Source organism: Protopterus annectens, chromosome 10.part0 (genome assembly GCF_019279795.1).
Source record: "Protopterus annectens isolate FY-2018-M chromosome 10.part0, PAN1.0, whole genome shotgun sequence".
NCBI lineage: Eukaryota > Metazoa > Chordata > Ceratodontiformes > Protopteridae > Protopterus > Protopterus annectens.
In genome coordinates, this window is record NC_056744.1 from 793033794 (window position 1) to 793054411 (window position 20618).

At 40.5% G+C, this 20618-nt stretch overlaps 1 long non-coding RNA gene across 1 annotated transcript in view; it reads right to left on the bottom strand.

Moving 5' to 3' along the window:
- The window catches only part of LOC122813349, a 292537-nt gene that overhangs the window by 114261 nt on the left and 157658 nt on the right, over positions 1-20618 (bottom strand). The window contains exon 3 of the long non-coding RNA XR_006366667.1: positions 9779-9909. This is a non-coding gene — a long non-coding RNA (uncharacterized LOC122813349). The remainder of the gene's footprint in view (positions 1-9778; positions 9910-20618) is intronic.

The following is a 20618-nucleotide window of genomic DNA, read 5'->3' on the forward strand; positions in this document are numbered from 1 at the left end:
CGCAAATATATAGAGCTGAGTATATTTTTCTGTATTATTCTGTATTATAGAGCTAAATTGTTGCTTAGATATCTGTTGTCTTACTGTTCTGCAAATATACAGAGATCAGTATATATTTTTTGGTTTTATAATTTGCACTCTGATTCCTCACATCTCTGTTGAAACTGTCTCCCCACCCCCACCCCCTCATTTTGGTTTCTATAGCTTGTGTGTTGTTAACTCAAGGTTCCCTTAATTTGACTTAATAGCAGCAGCCTGCATTTAAAGTGGAACCTGTGTGTTGAGAGACAGCCTTACAAGACTATCTGCAAATATATAGAGCTGAGTATATTTTTCTGTATTATTCTGTATTATAGAGCTAAATTGTTGCTTAGATATCTGTTGTCTTACTGTTCTGCAAATATACAGAGATCAGTATATATTTTTTTGGTTTTATAATTTGCACTCTGATTCCTCACATCTCTGTTGAAACTCCCCCCCCCCCACCCCTGTTCTTGGTTGTAGTTTAAATTTGGTGGCTTTTGCAGACTGTGCCCGCCCCACTGTAGATTTGATCTAGGACACTCCCCCAGTCCCATCTCTTTACCGCATTCTACCTAATAAACCCTTTATGCACTTGCTTTTAGTCCTTTTAATTTAATTACATTTTTTCAAACTGTGTGTGGACTAATATTGCTACATACTCAAGTGTGCCAGCTTGCACTGCATGTGAATTGTTTTTACTACTGTTTTTGCTACTTTTCTGAAAAAAAAATTGTAAGCCTGTTTCCTACCTTTCCTGTAATTAGTGTTCCAGATACAGATTTGCTGTATCCAGGACTATTTGTAAGCTTCTGAGCCCCCAAGCCTTTCTGTGTTGGAGGGAAGCCTTCTAGCTTATCAGTGGGAGTGGTAAGCACTAGGTAACCTGTCTACCACATAAGGAGTGGTTCTGGCCCAAAATTTGTAGTTATTGGCCGTTTGGGCAGTCTTCCATCTCTCTCTCAACTTTCTGATTTGAAGGCCTGCATTTGCACTTGTTTCTGTCTTGTAACTCCTGGGCCCATCTCACTTGCTCACTCAAAATAAAAAAAAAAAAAAAAAAAAAAAAAAAAAATATCTGCTTTTACTGTATTTGTTTTTCTTCCTACTTTATTTTGCTTTTGCGTCATCTTAAAAGTACTCAATTGTATTTATTACTGCTTGGTGTAACTTATTCTAAGCCTTTTAGTTTAAGCACTTGGGCTTCAGACCAGTTGTTTTACATTAAGAAGGTTTGTGGTCTGCACTGTGGTGGCAGAACAGGTAGCTTACATCCTTCTAAGTTGGGAACTGCTGATTGAGGGCTCAGTGTCTGTTATTCTAAAAGTGTATTAATTCTGATTTAAGCACTTTGGCTTCAGGCCAGTTATTTTACATTAAAAGGGTTCGTGGTCTGCACTCTTGTGGGAGGAGAGGCTGGACTCTGCCCTTCTGAGCTGGAAATTTCTGGTTAAAGGCTTATAGTGCCTGCATATTTGAACTGCTTCTTACTGAAATTGGTACACCTTGTTTGCTGTAGCATAGACTAGATCCAGGCCTGCTGAATCTAGCTTTGTTTGTATAACTTGAGCACTAATCCAGGCATTCCTTAAAGTATTAAATTGTATTTATTACTGCTTGGTAGTAACTTGATTAAAGTGTAGCTATCATTCTAAGTCTTTTGGATTAAGCACTTGGGCTTCAGACCAGTTGTTTTACATTAGGAAGGTTTGTGGCCTGCACTGTGGTGGCAGGACAGGTAGCTTACATCCTTCTAAGTTGAGAACTGCTGATTGAGGGCTCAGTGTCTGTTATTCTAAAAGTGTATTAATTCTGGTTTAAGCACTTGGGCTTCAGGCCAGTTGTTTTACATTAAGAAGGTTTGTGGTCTGCACTGTGGTGGCAGAACAGGTAGCTTACATCCTTCTAAGTTGAGAACTGCTGATTGAGGGCTCAGTGTCTGTTATTCTAAAAGTGTATTAATTCTGGTTTAAGCACTTGGGCTTCAGGCCAGTTATTTTACATTAAAAGGGTTTGTGGTCTGCACTCTTGTGGGAGGAGAGGCTGGACTCTGCCCTTCTGAGCTGGGAATTTCTGGTTAAAGGTTTATAGTGCCTGCATATTTGAACTGTTTCTTACTGAAATTGCTACACCTTGTTTGCTGTAGCATAGACTAGATCCAGGCCTGCTGAATCTAGCTTTGTTTGTATGCTTGTTTGTTTGCTTGTTATTTCCCTGAAATGCTAATTCCACCTAAAATGCGGCTTTTCAGCGCTTCTATGGATCCCTAGTGATATCTGCATTGCTTACTGTACTTATTTCCTTGTTTCACTTGAAAGAAAGTTACTGTTTGTCGTTTTTGCATTTAAGTTACCTGTAACACATTGCATTTAAGTTACCTGGCACTTGCTCACTAAAGCAATTATATAAGTCAGCACTAAAAAATTAAAAGCACTACACCCTCACAAACTCCCCTTGAGTACCTTGTTCCCTATTGGCCCTTTTTTCAATTATAAAGGAATTCCAAATACTATTCTAGCATGTCCAAAGGTCAGTTGTCAATCTCCTCTCCGGTCCAGCTGGTGAATCTGGGAATCTTGAGGCAATGTTATAACTGCCTCATGTACACAGACAACCCTCTCCTCCTCCCAACAAATTCCAACACATGTGAGAGATGCAACCATATAGCCATACTGGAGGCTAAGCTCTCTCAACTCAGTACTGGCGAAACCAGTCAGGAGGAGAAGGAAACCACACTCACTACAATTCCAGTCTCACATAGACCTACCACGACAGCAAACCAAACACATAAACACACAAAAACATACTCGGAGGCTCTAAATAAAAATCTGCCTAAGCAGCAGAGACCTCCAAAGCAGACACCCAAGCAACCGCTACCCCAAAACAAAACACGTGCAACACATAGCTCACAAAGCCATTGTGCCGAACAGTCACAGCCCTTAAGGCTAAACAACACACCTGATACAATTGTAATAGGTGACTCTATCGTCAGGCACACTGACGTCCTGCTCACCAGGCTGAACAAGGAGAAGGTCACGGTGAGCTGCCTGTTGGGCGCTAGGATCCGCCACATAACACAAGCACTCAGGTCACTCCAAGGCAAGTACAAATATGACTCAGTCATTGTCCATGCTGGTGTGAATGACCTGAGAAGTACCTCCCTGGACTACATGAAAAGAGACATAGAGGAGCACTCTGAGCATGTAGACCAGGCCGGTATGACCCTGACCTTGAGTAGCATCTTACCCTCACCAAGAATGATGCCACAATATGAAGACAAGATGATCAATTTCAACAATTGGCTTAAGTATTGGTGTCATTCAAAGGGGATCCAATGCCTGTCAGCCTGGGATGACATGCTCGACAAGCCACGATGCTTCGCTAGGGACGGCTTGCACCTGTCATCCCTGGGCTTTCGGATATTGGCAAAGGCACTTGCTACCCCCATAGTGCCTTTTTTAGGCAAGGCTCAAAAGACAAACCCACCTCCGTAGGTATCACAAGGGATAAGAAACTAAGAGTAATGCTACTCAACGCCAGAAGTCTAAACCTCAAGATGCACGCACTCGAAACTCTCCTTAGCATGGAGAACATCGATATCTGTGCAGTAACAGAAACCTGGTTCAAGGCTCCCGAGTGCACCCCAGCACTACCAGGTTATACCTCATACCATGCTTTTCGGCCCCAAAACTTGGACCAAACCACAATAGGAGGCGGTGTATCAATATTCGTCAAAGATACCCTCACTTCCAGATTGGTGGCCCAGCACGAAGCATGTGCAACTAACAGTGGGTAAAACTGCCTTCCAGTTTATAGCCTGCTACAGACCACCCTCCCAAACCCAGGAACCCCACTCGGCCTTCCTGAGAACACTGGAAAATATGAAGGTCTCTCCAAACACCATTATATTGGGCGACTTCAACTACCCAAACATAGACTGGGAGCATTATTCTAGCTCCAACACCCTAGCCCAAAGGTTCCTAGAATTTATAAACTCAAATGTTATGGAACAACTTGTTACCACTCCCACAAGAGGGGAAAACATACTGGACCTGATCATCACCAACATGGGGACTCTATGCTCCAGACCAGAAGTGTATCCCTCACTGGTAAGATCAGACCATAAACTAATCTCACTGGATATTCACATCCCGACTCCACCCCCTGCCCTGAAAACCACAGTGAAAAACTTCTCTAAAGCAAATTTCACACTCCTCAAAACCAAGGTGGAATCCTTTAAAGCCCCCAGGCCTGTGGAAAATATGGCCCAGACCGCAGAATCCTTTATAAACGCATTCTATGAACACCTTCAGGAATGCATGGATCATGCAATCCCAAATAAAACCAAGACCCAATCCTCCAAAGGCAGACCTCCTGTCTGGTGGACCCCAGCCATAAACAAACTATACAATAGAAGGAGAAAGCTACTACATGATAGAGCAAAATCCCAAAAAGGGAAGGCATCTCTGATCAGTATTAGCAAAAAACTACGGGCACTCATAAAATCGTCTAAGGCCAGCTTCGAGAGAAAAATTGCACAGGACACTAAGGATAATCACAAGGCTTTCTTTAGTTATGTTAGGAACCTGGGTGGAAATTCCCAGATATGCTCAGAATTAGTCCAAAATGACAAAAATACACGAACCCACAGACATTGCCAACATCCTAGCTGACAGGTTCAGCGCAAACTTCTCCACCCTCCCCACCAAAAGGGCAAATATCTATCCCAGCAGAGTGCTGCCCCCCTGACATCTCAGATGCTCAGGTAAGAGCTGCCTCTCCAAAGCAAAAAACACAGCATCAATGGGACCAGACGGTGTCCCGGGCTGCGTCCTACATGAACTCCAAGAAGAGCTAAACCCAAACATAAAACTACTGTTCAATCTCAGCCTTACTACAGGATATGTACCCAAAAAGTGGCATACAGCAACAGTGGTCCCTCTCCACAAAGGTGGTGCCTCAACAGATCCTGGAAACTATCGCCCCATAAGCCTGACTAGCTTGGTCTGCAAAGCTATAGAAAGGATCATCATGGACCTCATAAATAAAGATATTGGGGACCTACAGACACTGGATCCTACCCAGTTCAGCTTTGTTAAGGGCAGATCCTGCCTCTTAAACCTGGTTGATTTCTTTGAAACAGTCACCAAGGCCATTGACGAGGGGAAGGTGGTCCACACAGCCTACCTGGACCTCGCAAAAGCCTTTGATACAATACCCCACTCGGGCATTATACATAAGCTCACCAGCTTAAATATAAACCCCTATGTCACTAGATGGGTTGCAAACTGGCTCAAGGACAGAACCCACATGGTTAGAATTGCTGGAGCCATGTCAGACTCCAAACCAGTTACAAGTGGCGCCCCACAAGGCTCAGTCCTGGGACCTCTCTTGTTCGGTATATATTTCTTGGAGGTACAGGCCAACACGGAAGCACTGTGGCTGACCAAGTTCGCAGATGACTGCAAACTGGGCGCCATAATCGACTCTCCAGCCGACACAAGCATCCTCCAAAAGGGCCTCATAGAAACAGACAACTGGTGCCAGAGCCATGGCCTCAAGCTAAACGCCAAAAAGTGTATAGTCATCCCCTTTGGAAAAAACAAAGTGCCCACAAATTACCACATAGGTGGTAATCCATTAAGTACAGAAGAAGTAATTAGGGACCTGGGGACCCAAGTTGATAGCAATATCTCATTTGACAACCATGTGGCCAAAGTGGTTAGAAAAACATTTTATATAGCCCACCTAATCATGAAGGGATTCACATCTAGATCAGGGGAGGCCATCGTGCCTCTTTACTCATCCCTCATCAGGCCCATAATTGAGTACAATGCCCCTTTTGGGATGTACCTTACCAGACACCTGCAGCAACTGGAAAGACCCCAAAAGTACCTCACCAAGAGAATCAAAGGGCTCAAACAGATGCCATATGCTGCCGGGTTAAAGAAACTCCAGCTCTACTCAGTGGCATACCGCCTGCTCAGAGGCGATCTGTGCCTGACGTATAAAGCCATGTCCAACCCGGAATTAATGGACATGCTGCACCTCAGAAAATCCAAATCCCATCAAGCTACGCGCTCGAGAGACTTGAACCTCAGCACTGAAATAAATAGGACATGCTGGAGGGACAGATTCATAACCCAGAGGCTCCCTTCACTCTGGAATAAAATCCCAGTCCAGGTTAGGCAGAGTCCCTCATTGACTCTCTTCAAGAGGAATCTTGATGAGTGGATGGGAGATCATAGGTTTACCCCGGGTATCACTTCTGTGTCACTGTTAGACAGAGGCACAGTATACTAACCTTGAAAAAGGGCATAGCAAAATTAATTTAAAATGGGTGGCGAAAGCCAAACACACTCTGGCTAGGCTTATAAATGCCCTAGGGCAGATAGCCTAGTATGAACCTATGAACCTATAAGAAAAGACAGATAATCTCTACACATATACAGTTATATAGTACATATTAGACAGATAGACTATGTGGTTAACTTATACAATATTCATAAACCAAAGTGGGGATAACTACACAATTTTTATTATACCATGTGAGGCAGAATGAGGTAGATGTTTTTCATGAGTGACACTTAAGATGGGAGAATAATAATGAGTATAGGGATAGAAAGGGTATAATAATAATTATTATTATTATTTGTATTTTATATCATGTAAATTTTCAGTATTGCAGTGGAAAGTATGGAAGGAATATTTTTTTTTCCAGTGGTGGTGTGAGGGGAGATGGATCTACAGATAGCCATAGCAGCTGTGTTTAGGATTACAGGTAGCTGTGGGGGGTCTATATTATATTTTCGAAAGTTTCAAACATTGAACACCATATGGTCGACACCATATGAGCGATGTTTGAAATTTCGAAAATATAATAAAAAAATAAAAATAAACAACTATAATTACCTAAACACTGTAGGCAGGGGGGGCAAGCCCCCCTGCACCCCCACACCCCCACTACTTAAATATTCCTACTCCGAGATCGCACTGCATTGAAATAAAGTGAAAATATTCCCTACGGTAATTTCTGTGTTATGCGCGCAAAGTTTCAATGTTTTGACCAATCGGATTCACTCAATATGCATTCGCCGTTTATACTTTTCGATCACGCAATAGGAACCCTAGCTGTGGATGTTGAGTGGGAAGGCTGTTAATGAAGATAAAGAAGAAGAAGTGATGGTGAAACAGAATCTTGAGGCGACAAAAATATGAATGCTTCAGAGAGCACTTGGTACCATCCTCAGAGGTTTTCGTCTTTAGCATACTTGTCTCTGTGGTTCATGGGATTGTTTCAAGTGGATCCTGTAGGAAATATCTTTTATTATTTTCCAGAACCACTTGCGGTTAGAGCCTTTTGTGCAGAGCTGAAACTGTAAATAAGAGACTTTTGCTTCCTTTATCTTTAGCTACATATTTTCCTGAGTGCTATCATGTTTGACTAGTTCATGTGATTATTGGTAGATTTCCACAGTTTATAACATTTGTCCCTTGGGTACAGATCTGAGTGCAGATTTTACTTTTGGGCAGTGATTAACCTCACCATATTTTTGGTAGTGAAGAAGTGTTTTTTAGCACTTTATTAACAAGTGTGTTAAAGTGATGTAAAACTTCATCAGGATGACTTGAATAATATAAGGGAGACCCAGAAAGAGTTGTATTCCTCTGAATGTACTTTAAATTTATCACTTTTTAAGATGTTCCTGAAATGTACAAAGATGGGGAGCAGGGGTTTTAAATGACATAATTACTTCCAGTGGGAAGTGGACTGTTAGGTTATTTGGGATGCATCTTATACCGTGTATCCTCTGTGTAATATTTATTATGAATAAATCAAGAAGGGTGGTCTTTCCCTGAGTTTGTGTTAGGTCTGGTAGGGGTATTCCTTAGCTGGTAAAATTTGTACTGGAAGAGTAATACTTCAAGGATAAATACCTGTTTCTAGCCCAGGTGACCTGAATTTGATTAGTGTCTTAGGTGTTTGATGGAGCTGGAGGAGAAGATGGGTGTGACCATCCCTGAGGGGAGGGTGGGACACAGCCAGCTGCAAACTATCATAGTCACTTGGAGGAAGGATGAAGATTCAAATGTGTGGCCTGGGCATCGGCTTTAGAGTCTCCAAGCCACTGCCTGTTTGCACCCTTTAAAGCAGCTATTTGGAAGCAACCATTCACATGGGGAAGGCACTGAGAGCATCTGCAGTGATGCAGATTGCATGTCCCTCCACCCATTGACAGGGTTAGGCCATTGCAAATGCTGTCACTGCAAGGTTGCCAGGCAGCTTGATGAACAGCTCCCCTTTGGATAGCTCTTGCCCTGATCCTGGCTGAAGTCCTCAGGTAAGGACACAAACTGATTGTGTTAGATCTCTGTGGTAATGCTGGGACTTGCAATGCCATATCCTGACATGCCAAAAAATAAAGATCACAAATGCAGGAAAAGAGTGAATATCAAGCATGGCTCTTCACCTTTAAACGCATTTTCTGCAAATGGCAATTCCATCTCCACCCCCACCCCTGATTTTATGTATATTTATATAAAACAAATCCAAGGTGGCCATACACTGGAGAAAAAGGGAAAGGGGAAATTCAGAGAAATGGTAATTTCTAACTTAGTACATGTAAGTCCAGATTTTCAGCCATTTCATCTCCACACTACAGGACTTGGCATTCTGAGTCCCAATATATCAATTTCAAATGGTTATTGATTGTGTCTGATTGGAGAGAGGCTTGATGACCAGCACTCATGGAGGCGAAAACGACACAGAAAAAGCTCTTCCATGTATGCATACAAAAACTCATCGAAAGATTATCTGAACACTAACTGCACATGCCATTGTAGAGTTACATGAAAACTCTTCGTTTGCAGATGCGCATTCTAATTCCTGTGTTATTACATTCACCTGCTATCTGGTAATAACATTGAAACCAAGGATTTATGTGAAAATATTGTCTTTTTTGTTCACTCTTCATTCTGCTTCTTAGTACGTGCATTTTATGTTTGTCTTGCATATCCTGTGCTAACCATTAATTTTGCCTTCTGTGACAAAATGAGCAGCTTGAATCATATTATTTATACTCCATCTCTCTCTCCCTATAGTCAGTCTTTGATATTTTTAATTATTCTTATTTTCCACTGTACATTGAATCATATATGTATATTACCTAATTAATGACTGTACTTGAAGTACATTTTATGTGTCTATCCAAAACTTATTTTTAACCTTTCTTCCTGGGAATCCACTAGAAACAAACACTGCTGCTCAAGGTATTTCTGTCTCCCAAATGTAAATAAGTAAACAGATAAATTATCTGAGCTATAACTACACTGATATTACTTACTAGGTTTGTTTTCCTTGTGCTGTTTAAGTGCTTTTCTCACTACCTAGTTTGCCTCCCAGTTAAATAAGAAAAGACCATATGCAAAGGGCCAACCTCAAAAAGAAATGTTCTGTCTTCCTAGTCACCTGCAAGTTTAAATTCGGTGCATTCAAATTTCATTAATAATTCCAGATAATAAAACCACATTTATTTGCTGTGCCTGTAAGCCTATGTGATGGTGATGGCATGTCTGAATAAGGGACTTCACAGTGATCATCTGCATGACAAGCACAGTGATAATGTGATGTTGTTTATAAGCTCACCAAACAACTAATTCAAAACCAATATTTTGTGCTGGCAGAAGAAGCACAAATATGCAAATAAGTCTCACATGCCTACATTTCTTTTTGTTTCTTTATAAGGAATTAGCATACCTTAATGTTCATTTCACAAGATACCAGGATGACGTCTTACCCTACCACCACTTCTGTTTCAGCCCTAGAGTTCTTCTCCTTCTTGCTGCTTCCTTACAGCTTCTGTATCTACTTGTATGTGGTTCTGTAATCTGCACAATAAAGGAAGAGATAGCAGGAATGTATACTGTTGTAATGCAGGCCAACCTCTCATCAGCGTCCTGCCTTTAAAATATAGCATATCTGTACTCATCAACACCCCAACAGAAGTACTAGCTGTAGTACAAGTTCAAACACCCACCAAATTACATCACAGTCTGCTGTATGTTAATCAGTAGCAATGCACCAAACTGAGTGTAGCATGCAGTTATGCAAGCAGCTTTTTAAATATTATTTTTTAAGATGCTTATGTCTGTAAAAATGTCTGTAAAATGTATCTGCGGTGGTGGTGCTGCGGTAGCGTTGTCGCCTCACAGTAAGACGTCCTGTTAGATTCTCAGCTAGAGCGTCTTCTGTGTGGAGACATGCGTGAATGGGCGTACCTTCGTTGAAGGTTGTGCATCAGGGCTGGCAACTCAGCACGTAAAAATCTACTGCCAATCATTAGCAGACCAGAGTTCCGCTGTGGCGACCCCTAACTGGGAAAAGCCAAAAGACACAACAACAACATGTCTGTAAAATGTAAGCAGTGTGCATTATATGGGCCAAACTGCAGACTACTACTAATCACATCAGCATTATGTGTGTGGGCACTACATATGAAACCAGTCCTTTGTACATGACATGTGAACTCATTTTTCTAGAACCTGGTTCCATCACCTAAGATATATGTAGGTCTCAACACTGATATAAGCTTGTATTGTTCATTATTTATTTATTTATTTGTCAACTGGGTAAGGTGCATGGTTCTTTATGGACCCCTTTCAGCCATGACCTGAGCCAGAAGACCAATGGTAAATTTAATAAATATAGGCATTTTTAGAGTAGCCAATCAATCAGCATGAATTTGGGAGGTGAGAGGCAGAAACCCTAAATGCTAAGCCATCACACTGCCTCATAACTTTTTCAACTGTGCTCATTAAAAAAAGTCAACAGTGAAGCCACATTCTTAGCCATTTTATCAGTAATTACATTCCTTGCCGTGATACAACTCTGTTTTATTTTTTACATTGACTGATTGTAGCTTTGTTGAGGTTACCATACCTGCCACTTTTTTAAGGGTTGATATTATATAATCAAAAAGTCAGTTCAGCGAACAGGACATACATCGAAAATACTGTTCAGTGAACTGTTCATAGTCAGATCGCGGTACAGAGAAGATCAGAAAATTTGGCCTTTCCTCACTGTAGTGCGATCTCAGAGTTGGTATATATAATTAGTGGGGGGTGCCCCCCACAAGAGCAAATTCAATGAATGGCATTTTCGATGTAAGTGCCATTCACTGAACTGACTTTTTGATAATATAATATAGACTCCTTTGATAAGGCTCTGAAACAATATCATAAATATGTGTGTACCACATTTATGTAACTCTCAAGTCACAAATTCATTGAAAAGTGATATTCAAAACTGGGTGTTCATCACCAGTAAACATTTGCAGAGATTGTTCTAAAATGGGATTGCAGAATGGCTAAAAATGATACCTAACCATTTTCTTTCTCCTGTTCAAAAGGTACATGAAGAATCTGAAGTCCATGGTTAACTCTATGTTTACCATCAAAAGGGAGGGTATGCCTCTTGTATAACACAGTAGCTTGTGAAACTACATACATCTTTCAGAAGTCAGATGGCTAAACCTGCCTGTTGTATAGTACACTGTGGTGCACTTGGGCAGTGCAAAGCACTTTAGTATTGACTACAGTGTGGACAGAATGACCTACAGCTACTTTTCCATTTATTTATAGTAAATAAAATGTACCGCATGGTGGTCTGACAGACTAGGTGGTCTGTTACACATCACTAATTAAAAGGGATTATACTGGTCACTTATTACCATGCCAAGTTCTATGACACTACAATGTGCATCTGTGTTTACAAAAAATATACAGGCATCATATTTGTACTTCTGCATTGCTGACCATATCCATTATAAAGTAACAACAGTGGTATTTTTTCTATGTCTCTTGCAATTCAGATACTGATAAATGACAAGAGTCTATTTATATTTTTGTTACCTAGCAATAGGATTCTGATGCTGAGGGTTGGAGCACAATCTGAAATCCACATTTTCCAACAGCACCACTAGTGAACATTTAGTTACCAAAGATACCACTGCTCCACCCTACCTTACACCACGGTAAGATGTCTGAGCAGTGACGATGTGCTAATAACATGGATTTGCGTAACAAAAGGACCAGTATGATTACTTCAAAGATTACCAATTGTGAAAGTTCTTTTTCATCATAGAGAACTTCCCATTGTCTTGCAGTAACCTTTAGTAGGGATATCTAGGGTGTTACCAAAAGGCTGTTTACATAAGTAAACGACTAGCTGGTACAGGAACAGGTGTTTATATAATTATGAGACCATCTATTGAGGAATCAGATGTTTACATAATAAAGAGATCAGCTGATGCTGGAGCTGATAGATTTCAAAAACTGAAATTGAAACTGACTGAGAAATGAAGACTTTATCTGCTTTGTTGTGTAGCATTCTATGCTAATGATTAATTATAATCTCATCAAATACACCTGTGAGAAATTATAATCTTATCAAGTACACCTGTGAGAAACTATAATCTTATGAAGTGCACCTGTAGCCATTCCTAAAGATTCACGTGAGAGAAAACAAAAGCTGGATAAACGCCTGGTATACACCTCAAGCAAAAAAAAATGAAAAGTCCAATGGTTAGACCACAGCTGAAGATAAAAATGTAATAATCCACGTCAGGAAATAAATCACTTGCAGCTTCACAGTAGTGCCCTTTATAAAACCAAAAGTTGTAACTAAGATGTAGTAGTCAAGGTAGGAAACGGTTCACTTGCAGTTTCACACCACTTTATTAAACAAGAGTAAGCGCTTTTGCGATCTAAGTCAGCTGATCACTTCTTCAGACTCATAAAAACAGTTAAAACATTGGTATTTAAAATATGGTTCAACCAATGAAAACACATATAGAACTATGACATAGACTAATTAAAATTGCATACATCAGTACATTAATTTGCCTTATATTCTGCGTAAGATGAAATAAAATATACATATAACAGACACATTTTATGTAATAATCCATATTACTTAATGTTTTAGTGGTCTGGATTTTAAAAAAGGTTTCAAGGAAACAGCATTGTTCAATCCAGGAGACCTATCTGCCTGAAGTAATAAAATCCATCTTTGTTCTGCTTCCTCTACCTTATTCCTTATATCACCTCCCCTCTTACCTTTATTTATTATTTCTAAAACCATAAAAATAAAAATATGTTTCCTATCTTCTTCTTCCACATGTTTTGCTAAAGCACTTGTGTCTTTTTTATTTCTTGTATCTCTAAGGTGTTCAAGGATACGTTCCTTTAGACACCTATTGGTTTTGCCTATATAAAAGGCATGACAGACAGTGCAGAAGCTGAAATAAACCAAATTTTGTGTTCTGCAGTCAGCATAAAAATCTATATCAATTATAAATCCTAGTGTAGGATGTTTATATGTAGATTTATTATATAAATAGTCACATGCTGTACAATTTCTGCAAGGAAAAGTCCCCTGCCTATCAGATAGGATCATTCTTTCATTGTTTCTGGATTTATAACAGAGTTGCCTTTTTAAGGACCTCTTATTTCTAAAAGAAAAGCTGGGTCTATCTTCTAACAATTCCCTCAAGTCAGGATCCGACAATAAAACATTCCAGTTCTTCTCAAAAATATTACAGAACCTTCTGATGTCACTTGAATAAGTTATAGAGAATCTAACTTTAAAATCATAACCTTCCTTGCTTTTAACATCTTCTATAGTATTTGAGAAGAGCGGTTTACATCTCCCATCCCTATTTTCAATGGTATATTTAGAGCTTTCATTTATGTCTTTCTTACTATAACCTCTGTTTAAGAAGTCTTTCTCTAATATAGTCATTGTCTTCACAAAGCCTTCATCTGTATTATGTAAGCGGCTTATTCTCATATATTGTCCTTTCACTACATTTTTGTGTACAAATGTTGGATGCATACTAGTCTTATGTAAGACAATATTTCTCCATGTAGATTTTCTATACATCCCTGTTGTAAGTTCATCTAACGCTGTCTTCTTAACCAAAACATCTAGGAACTCAATAGAGTCCCTTGTATGTTGACTAGTGAATCTTAAAAATTCAGTGGTGCTATAAGTACTCCACCATCTCTAAAGATTGTAGTTTGCTGTGCTACTCTTCTTTGTAAGCATGTTCATGTCTATTTCCTTGACTTGAAATGCTTGTTATCTCTTCAAAACAGCTAAAGTTTCATCAAATTCCTGTAAGTTATACTTTAATTCTATGGAATCAGTACTCATAAAATCTAGTGAATTTGGATTTTTTTTTTCAAAATCTAGTGAATTGTTATGCACTATTGTATTATCACCAAATACAGTATCCTACCAAGTATACTATATATATATATATATATATATATATATATATATATATATATATATATATATATATATACAGTGTGTGTGTGTGTGTGTGTATACATACATTTATATATCTATATCTATCTACTGTATATATCACTCTCATCCTATCTGCTATCATATGACTGAAGACATTTAGTCTTACTATAGTTAAAACCAGTCTTACTATTACATATCAAAATTGTAGCAATTCTAGCTTTTATATAGCAAATATTGTGTATGTATTCATTTAATGCCTGCTGTTGTTCATATGTATTCATATTGAGAAGTTATGCTATGTTCATGAGACTTTGTTAAACCATCTATGTGTTGCTGTCCGATCTCACCTTCATTCTTACCAGGATGGGTTCGGATCTGATCCTCAGCCTTATATGCAAGCACGAGGTCTTCCACTAGCTCGTGGCTAAATCCTATCCCAGCATGCCCTAGGAACATCTCCCAGACCTTGTTTGCCACTAAACAAGATTGGATGCTCGTTCTGCTAGCTCTGGCTAAGTATAATCTTTAAATACATTTCACCATTTAAATCCTTGCTTTTTTTGTAATACTAGTGTTGGATAGTTGTAGTTTTTTGTCCTAAATAGTATACTCTGCCGCTTTGGTATGTTTTTTCTGTTGGTTGGCCATCACCTTTCGTTGGGCCTTATTATCCCTCTCCCAGATTTTCCATTAACTTTCTATAGCCCGTTTAAGTTAGAGGGCTCTTTCTTGTCATAACTCTGTACATTAAAATCCTGTTTTCTGACAGATAGCTCATTTAAATTAGAGAACCGTCTCCCCCTTAGCTTGATTGAGTTAGAGGGCTTTCTCCCTTCCCTTCTGTTTCTTGAGCATAGTCCATTTAACTTAGAGGGCTGTGCCTTTCTTTGAAAACTTTCTCTTTTTGCTAGTATTTGTTGTTTCTTAAAAAAAAAATGTATATATAACCGGGAAAAGCCGAAAGAAGAAGAAGATATATATATATATATATATATATATATATATATATATATATATATATACACAGAGAGAGAGAGAGAGAGAAATATACATTGTTTTTTCTTCAAAAAATGTCTTCCAAGGATTCAAAACCATCTGGTTTCAAGAAAATGCGAGGACTGTGGACAAAAAATGTTGTTGACTGACAGACACACAATCTGTGTCTATTGTTTGGGAGCTGTCCATCTCCAGGAGCCTTGCTCTATTTGTCATTCTTTTAACCATAGAACTCTCCTGGAGAGGAAAAACACACATATTGAGAGGATTGTTAAAGACCCCCTTCTCAGAGGCTATTCAAGAAGGTCCAGGTTCATCTAAATCACAATAGTCTCCCTCCACAAAATCTGACAAATCAGAGAAGAGATCTTCTGCGTCTAGTGCTCGATCAGAGCCATCTAAAAAAATGTCAAAAATTTCGACACCGGATCCGAAGCTCACCAGATCCAAAAAAATCATCAGCCCCAACACCATCAGCTTCAATGCCAAAGGAATTTGAAGTTCAGAGCCAGTCCCCAGTCTTGGAGCCATTCTCTCCGACCCTCTGGTCACCCATTCTGCAGCCTTCTAAATCTCCAGCCCCTCAACTCAGTCTTCCAGGAGCATGTCTGACGATGATGTAGATCAAGTGGTACAAAGGGTATTAAGGACTCTGGTGCTGGCCAAATTATTATCAGATCCAATCCCGAGGGATTCATATCTGATTGCATCCTCCCCTTCTGCTCCAATTCCTCCTCCAATCCAATCTCAGACTTCAGAGTCAGAATGTCTAGAGCTGATACTGGTGGAAACATTGGAGCCGAGATCAGTATAGGCATCTTCGGCCCCAACCATTGCTCTGATGTCCTCGGCTCCATCGGAACTCAAGGAGTCTAGGTACTGATGCTCTCCAGCTGGGTCCAGGGAGACGAGTCAGATCTGACAGTTGTCGGATCCGATCTTGCCTCTTGAGGTATTGGCTCAGGTGAGCTCAGCTCCTACCTCAACCTCGGGCCCATTGTCCATGGTTCTGGGGGATCACTCAGCTTCTTTGGATCCTGGGATTTCCTCAGATTGGGGGCGGGGGGCCTCTGAGGTCATGAGGAGAGTACTGTCTCCACAGACAATTCGACTGTCAACTCTAAATGTCCTTCCCCCTAAAGCACCGGTGTCTGCCTCTGAATCCTTGCTTCCACAGGGACACAGAGATCCTAGGCTTCAGGATGCTCCACAGGGCACCCCACCATTCTTCTGAAATCTCTCCAGAGTACCCCTCTGAGGAGGTCCCTCAGAAGAGGTTATGTAAGAGGAAACATTTAGATTCCCCACAGGAGTCCATCACTTCTGATACGGACCTCGATGAAGCTGAGGGGTCCCCCCAGTCACTTCTTGATGATGTCTCCTTTGAAGACATTCTAGAAATATTTAAACAGAGAGGTAGCTGGAAGCCCACCAACCCTTCAGCAGAGGAGTCCGTACTCCCGAAGGCCTTTGGATCTCAACCTTCCTCCATTTGGGTGTCTCCACCTTTTGACGAATTGATGGACCTAGTTTCTCAAAATGTGTGAGTCTCCAGATTCAGTGGAACCTGTTCCTAGGATGCCAAATAAGTTTATTACGTCCCTAGCTGATAAAACTTTCCTGACCAAGGAAATCCCAGTAGATGCTATGGTGGTGGTGGCGGCAGCCACCAAGAAGGAACTCTCCGAGACATCTTTGTCTTCATCCACTGAACAAAGAGTCTCGTATGATGGACAGATATGGAAAGCACATTTTTTTTCAGTGACTTTTGCCCTCAGATTGGCTAAACTACCTTACCCATTTTACAAGAATACAGAGAGACCTCCTGAAAGAGGTAGGAGATACTCTCCAAGGTTCGGTAGCTAATGGGGTGGCAGACAACGTCTCCTCTCAGCTCTCTACCTTAAATTCAGCCGTCAACTCTTCCATGAGGCTGATCACTTTGCAGCAGATGGAGCAAGTAGAGCAGCGGGTTCAGGAATTTCAGGTCTATATTAGAAGTCTGAAAATCCGTTTGAACGAATCGGAAAACTACCAGTTTTGAGCTATGCCCTTTGGACTCACTACAGCCCCCAGAGTGTTCACCAAATGTATGGCAGTAGTATCTACTAATAAACAATGCTCTCAACTCAGAATTACAATAAACTACGAAAAATCTGCCTTATTACCTTCTCAGCATATTATATTTATAGGAGCAGAGATGGGTTCAAGAAACTTCATGGCCAGACTTCCTCCAAAAAGAGTCCAAGTTCTACGATGCCAGATCTTAAGTCTTCTCACGAAGAAAAAAGCTCAAGCAAGGATAGTCCTGAGAGTCTTGGGGACCATGGCAGCAGCAATAACTCTGGTCCCATTAGCATGTCTACACATGAGAATTCTCCAATCGCTACTATCCACTCAGTGGTTGATGCAGGAATTACCGATGTTCCACAAAATAATGATAACAGAAACTCGCAAGAAAGACCTTCGTTGGTGCCTTTACTCCACTCAGGTGATGCTAGGTCGACCATTTGTCCTTCCACAACCATCAGCCACAGTGACCACAGACGCTTCTGAGACAGGGGGGGCATTATCTGGGAAAGACTGCCCAAGGCACCTGGCAGGATCACGAGGCCCATTTGCGCATCAATGTCCTTGAGATGAGAGCAGTGCTTATAGAGTTGCAAGATTTCCAGGACTCTCTTTCGCTGGGAACTATGGCAATACAGACAGATAATATGTCAGTGGTCTGGTACATAAACGAAGAAGGTGGAACCAGATCTTACCAACTTTGCTGAGAGGCCCTGAGAGTATGGCAGTGGGCAACCTCCTCCCAATGTTTTCTAATAGCAATGCTTATCCCAGGGAAATCCAACATGATAGCAGACAGACTCAGCAGAGTGATTCTTTTGCCTCACAAGTGGTCCCTAAAACAGGAAGTGGCGGAAAAGATTTTCTGCAAATGAGGCCAGCCTTGCTGCGACCTCTTTGCAATGTCCATGAATGCCAAATGCAGCAGCTACTTTGCCATTATCCCCTTCCGGGGGAGTCACCAAGGGATGGACTTGTCCACGATTGGCCCTCAGGTTTCCTGTATGCTTTTCCTCCCTTTCCTTTGATACCCAAAGTTCTTCAGAAAGCCAATTGTTTGTGAAGGGACTTAATTCTCATCACTCCATACTGGCCTCCTCAGATCTGGTTCTCCTTCCTTTGGGCTCATCTTTGTGAGGAGCCTTGGATTCTGGACCCAGTTCCAGACATTTTGACTCGCGCATCAGGAATGCTCCACCCTTCCCTTCAGACCTCAAATTGACAGCTTGGTTGCTCCAATTCCAGACATAGCCAGGTTTCCTAACCTCTCTTCATCAGTTAAACATATACTAATATCTTCTCATAAAGCTTCAACAAGAAAGATATATAGAAGCAAGTGGAAAAGATTCTCTTTATGGACTTCTCATAACCATATTGATCCTTTTACTGCCCCAGTCACTTCAATTCTAGAGTTTCTAGCAAAATTATTTGACAAAGATTCAACTGCAGCTACCATAAGAGTCCAACTAGCAGCGATTTCTAGTTTTCATATCGGTGAAACCGTTATCAACGTAATGTCTCATAGGCTGTGCAAAGCATTTCTAAAAGGTGCTCTATTACTACTACCTCCTATCATAGACCCCCCTCCCGGCACCATAGGACTTAAATTTTTCCTATGTCATTTAATTTTTCCCCCTTTTGAGCCAGCATCATCTTGCAAACTCAGGTTTTTGACATGGAAAAATATTCTCTTGATAGCTATTACCTCTGCCAGAAGGGTATCAGAGCTACAAGACTTGTCAATAAAGCCCCCCTACTTGCTTTTCCACAAATACAGGGTATCCTTAAAAACAAACCCTTTCTTTTTGCCAAAAGTTTGTTCAGAATCTAATTTGAACCAATCTATTGAGTTTCCATTTTTTTACCGAAATTACGAGAATAAGGCAGAATACATTTTGCATCAGCGAGATGTGCATAGGCAATTACACTTCTATTTACACAGGACTAAGAACTTCAGAAAATCTGACCAGCTATTTATATCTTTCTCAGATTCAAAGAAAGGTACCCCAGTTTCTAAAGTGACACTATCAAAATGGCTTTCAGAGAGCATAACCTACATCTATAAATCTCAAAACAGAGATATTCCCCAGAAGGTTAAAGCCCACTCTACAAGAGCCATTGCAACCTCCTCCACCTTTCTAGGTAGACTACCAATTGATACCATTTGTGCTACAGCAAAATGGGCAAAACCATGTACCTTTATCACATATTACAAAGTCAATTTGGCCTCCAGGAACTCTTTTGGCTCCACGATTCTGAAGAATATTCTCCCTTGAGCCACCCAAGAAAAATGGTGCGAGGGACGCTGTCCCATCCTGGTAAGAATGAAGGTGAGATTGGACAACAACACATAATGAAGTTATGTACTCCCCATAATGTTCCAAGTGTGTTGTCTATCTTCGCCTTCATTCTTACATCCCACCTTCCTTTCCCCCAGCCAGTTTTTACTCCTGAAAGACCGAGTTGCTATAATGGGACATCATTGTTCTCTGACCTTCTTGACTGCACTCTGAGATATTATAAAAGTAGTTGTTTCTTATTATGACTGCAAACAAGATCTGGGAGATGTTCCTAGGGCATGCTGGGATAGGGTTTAGCCACAAGCTAGTGGAAGACCTCGAGCTTGCATATAAGGCCAAGTTGGATCCGAGGATTGGATACAAATCCATCCTGGTAAGAATGAAGGAGAAGATGGACAATACACATGGAACGTTATGGTGAGTACATAACTTCTTTTTCTCTTTTCTCTATTACTGTTTTTAAGTTGTAGAATCCTTGCTGTTGAATATTGTTATGCAAACCTGCTGTTTTATTTATTTATTTTAATTATTACTTTGTATTACATGTCTTTTGTCGTTTTGGATTTCTTTCTCCAGAACGCTACTGAAAATGACACCTACCAGTTGGACTTCTTAATTAATAAACATTAAATAAGCATAGATGTAGCCAGCTAGATAGATAGATATTAACCTGATCAGTACAGATATTAACCTGCTCAGTATATCAAGTCTGCTCACTGGAAATGCCAAAGATTCCACTTGCTATGAAATTATTTTCCCTAAACTCACACTAACTGCTGCATGCCTCTTCAACAGATCTTTGAATTCTGTAACAATTTCTAATCCCTCAATAGGTAGCCCACTTGTCAATGGTGCTGGAAGACCAATAGATTGTGGGTTCTATTCCTACTCGAGGTGACTGCATTGCTGACATTGCA